Source organism: Nicotiana attenuata, chromosome 3 (assembly GCF_001879085.1).
Source record: "Nicotiana attenuata strain UT chromosome 3, NIATTr2, whole genome shotgun sequence".
In the NCBI taxonomy this organism is placed as follows: domain Eukaryota; kingdom Viridiplantae; phylum Streptophyta; class Magnoliopsida; order Solanales; family Solanaceae; genus Nicotiana; species Nicotiana attenuata.
Genome location: NC_031991.1, coordinates 27,184,998 through 27,189,777, shown reverse-complemented (window position 1 = coordinate 27,189,777; position 4,780 = coordinate 27,184,998).

Genomic DNA, 4,780 nt, shown 5'->3' with positions numbered 1-4,780 from the left:
TGGGTTGATTTGGATCCTTGATTCTTGACTTAGAAGTTTAAATTAGAAAATGTTGACCAAACTTTGACTTTTGTGAAAACAACCCAGTAACTGTGTTTTTATGGATCCGATAGCTTCGTATCGTGATTTCAGTCTTAGGCTTATGCCCGAAATTTGATTTCGGAAGTCCGTAGGTTGATTTGTGTTGATTTGCCGAAACTTGACAATTTGAAGTTGAAAAGTTTGACTGTAGGTTGACTTTTAGCCATCAAGCTCGAAATTTAATTTTTGGACTTGGAATAAGTCCGTTATGGTATTTAGAACTTGTCTGCAAAATTTGGTGTCGTTTGGAGTTGATTTGATAGGATTCGGCCGTTTAGTTGTAATTTTGGAAATTTTTGAACTTTACTTTGAAATTAATACGTTTTATGTTCGATTCGTAGTTTTAAATGTTATTTTTGTGTTTTGATCACGCGAGTGAGTTGTATTATATTTTTAGACTTGCATGAATGTTTGGTTCAAATCCCCGAGGGCTCATATGAGTTCCGGACATGTATTGGAATGGTTTTGAACTTAAAATGAACTACTGGTGTGCTGGTGCCCAGCTTCGCAATTGCGAAGGTGAAAGGTAGGGGGTCAGATGTCGCAAATGCGACTTCCCCTTCACATTTGCGAAGGCAGCAGGATTTTAGCTTGGTTCGCAATTGCGAACAAAAGTTCGCTTTTGCAATGACGGGCAGTTCGCAATTGCGAAGCCTTTTCTCGCAATTGCGAGGATGCATGAGGTTGTCAGGGTTCGCAAATGCAAACCCTGGTCCGCAATTGCGAGGGTTCGCAAATGCGAATCTTGTATCGCAAATGCAATATCTGCAGCTGGTTAAAGGGCTGGGAGACGGAATTTTTGAACACATTCTCTCATTTTTGAACCTTAGACACGGTATAAGGCGATTTGGAGAGGGGATTTTCACCTACAAACTTTGGGTAAGTGATTCTAATCTATTTCTAATCATATTCCATCAACATATCTTATATTCTAACATCAAAATCATGTGAATCAAAGTGAAAATTTGTGAAACTTTGTCAAGTTTTTGAAAAATAAGAAATTGAGTTTTGAGAGTCGAATTGGACTCGAATTTTGAGACTAATCACATATATGAACGCGTGAGGTAATGGGTAGTCGGAATCTACCATTGGACCCGGATTTTGAACAGACGAGCTCCGATTTGACTTTTATTGACTTCTGAGAAAAGTGTAAAGATCTTAACTTTATCTATTGCAATTGATTTCCCTAGCATTGTTTGATGATATTAAGTCGATTTGGTTAGATTTGAACCGTGTGGAGGCGAATTTTAGAGGGGAAGCTATTTTCGAGTGTTGAATTAGCCTAGTTGAGGTAAGTGTCTTTCCTAACTTTGTGGGGGGGGGGGACTACCCCTTAGAATTGGTATTGATTGATTTATTTGTGTTATGTGAAAGCCGTGTATGCAAGGTGACGAGTGGGTACACGGGTTGTACGTGGTATTTGACCGGTTTAGGCTACTTAGACTATTTTCATGCTTTAATTTAATTGCCATATCATGTTCTAAATTCTCATAGTCAATCTGTTCTTACTTGTGTTATTCCATCCTTACATGCCATAAATAATTTCGTTAACACTTGTTCTACATTCTAAGTGATAAATTGCTCTCATGCTTGAGTTGAACCTGTTACCTCTATTATTGTTACATGTTACCTCTTTCATTGTTGATTATCATTATTTAAAGTTATTGTTTGTGTTATCTCTTTCATTATTGATTATCATACTTAAAGTTATTGTTCATGATATCTCTTTCCTTTCTGATTTTCATTATTTGAAGTTATTGTTACACGTTATCTCTTTCATTGCGAGTTATTCTTATTTAATGTCGTAGTTATACATTATCTCTCATTGTTGAGTTATTGGGGTTGAAGTTTTGAAGGCCGTTATCACGTTGAGACAAAATTGTTGTTGTTGAAACATCTTCCTTGTTGAGCATTTTACATTCATTGTTGTTGTTGATATTTGTGTACCCGTTATGGTGAAACCATGGGCTATTATTGTGGAAATATTGATATTGCTGATTGTTGGCAAGTTGTGATATATGGGCGCACATGCAGCAGTATAAGGCTTGGGGTTAATGCGCATGGGGCAGTATAAGGTGAGACTTATGTGTGTGTTACTTGTAGTGGAACTACGTGAAGCCACACGGTGTCATAAGGTGGGTAAAGTGTGTGTAGTTATTTCAGAAAAATTGTTTTCAAATTCAATTTCAAATGTAAGGCTCACGCGGCGTTATGAGTAAAGATCGTGATTGAAATTGAGAAATGTGCATACGAGGCGGTACCTCGGTGGTGATTCTTATTGTACACGAGGCGGTACCTCGTTGTGTTTCTTGTACAAGTAGTTTGGCAGGAACATTTATTGTTGTTCGTTCTTCCTTGCTTGCAGTTGTTGTCCGCATATGATCATTTTGGTTCTCTTTAGCTGCTTCTTTTATTTTACTTCCATGTCTAATTTTCAGTATCAATTCATGCTATTTTCTTGTTTCGTATCAATTATTTCTCCATTTTTTATTATTATTCGTTCTTATGGTTTTATTCTGTTTATTTATATTCTAGTAGGTGTCTTGACTTGGCCTCGTCACAACTCTACAGAGGTTAGGCTTATAAACTCATATAAGGTTTGGAGTCTTCAAGGTATACTTGCTCCATGTCTGCAGGCCTCGGAGTCACCTTCCCTTATTCTTATTTACTGTTGTATTTTCTTTCAGACGGTGTTGTACTTGACACTTTAGCTTACTCTGTAAAGCTTATGGATCTGTTCCGCCGTTCTTGGGGAGTGTATGGTTGAATTCTATTTTTCGAAAGTTTATATGAGTTTATCAAACTGGTTTTTAGTAATTTGTTAATTATATTTGTTCAGTTGTTATCAAATATTAGGCTTACTTAGTCATAGAGACTAGGTATCATTACGACATCCTACGGAGAAAACTTGAGGTCGTGACATTGGCTTACCTCAGCACCATAAAAGCTTAAATCCTCGGCGAACTTTACGGCTTTACACAATGGAAAAAGCAACCAAACATAGTATTAGTTATGCTGATTTTTTTATAAAGTAACTAAAGGCTACCAAACATGGTATTAGTTATATTACTCCAAATACATGAATAACTTACCTTGTAACCAGCTATCAAACGACCACTTACATGTTGTATTGTATTGTTACTTTAAATACAATATTTGTTTTGATTGTTACTCAAATTTTATTGTATCATATCGTTAAATTTGTTGTTACGTAACGACGAAAAGTGTCACTTTATAAAACTACCGATTTGGTGTGGTCGTGTTGTTCCCTTATTTTTCTCTCTCATCTTGTCCTTCCATATTATTAAATAATCCTATTTCATCCTTTACCCTGCCTTTTTATATAATAATTCTACCTCGTAACTTAGTTTTCCTTTATAATATTACAAGTTTCTTTTTCATATTGTTGGTGCATGATATCATGAAACGACGGAAAACAATACAATCTATCCAAATATTGTATACATCAAAACAATTCAGTACAATATAATATAATACTATACGATACATTATGAAACGATATATAACAACCATCTAAACAAGTTGTTAGTGTATTAAGTTGTTATACTTTTCCCCCATTTCCCCCTCTCATTTTGTGTAAAAAATCGAACTCCACCTTCAACTTTACGATATACATTCTCTCCAACTTCAACTTTAGACAATTACATTCTCTTCTTCTTATCTCAAGTGCACTTTTAAATGCCTATATTAATCTATAGATGAATAACCGTTATCTTCTTTTATTTTATTTTTCAAAGAAATATCATGACATTTTTCATATTTATTTTAATCAGTGTTGTGGACTTGCATATAAAACAAATCAAACTCTTCTTCTGAAGGTAAAAAGAAAGTGAAAAAATAATAATGAAAAGTATAGAGTTAATAACGTTGAATAAAGAAAGAAAGGGCATAACAACAAATTTCAAGATAAAATAGCTTTCTATTAGTAATTTCATAAATAACAGTTAAAATGAAGAAAAAAATTATATACACATCTGATAATAAAAGCGAGTGAGAACTTTTTATATTATATATTCAATGCACATAATGCAAAAATTAATTATTAAACTATAGAAAGATCTTATAATACATTCTTAAGAGGATTCTCCTTTTATACTTATAACAAATTTTAAATTATTATTCATAAAACTTCATCAGTGACAACGAAAACTCAAAATCTATGTATAACACAACTAAGATATAAGAAAGATTGCAACTTAGATATATTTTTGGTGTACACAATATTGTAATTACATTTACAGAAGAAAAAAAAAATGCAGGTATACTTTATAACGTATTCTACCATTCTTGAAAGACTACTCTACTTATACATTCTACGAACTTAAACTTAAATTATAGGGAAATACCTACGTTTAAAAGATAAAGAATCATACATAATACAAAAACATATTACATAGAAGGGAGATAAAAACGTCTAGCAAAATAAATACGCATGACATAAAGCAAAAAAATGTATCCAGTACAAAGTTTGAAGGAGCTTGAATCTAAAGGAATGTTGGAAGGGAAAATTTTTTTCCTTTTTTATTTTTCTAAAACGCCAAATATTTTAAACAAATACATTTCCCCAATAAAATTATTCTCTCTGTCCAATTTATATAGCAATGACTAGATACAAAATTTTAAAAAGTAATCAAAACTTTTGAAATTTGTGACCTAAAACAAATCATAATATATATAT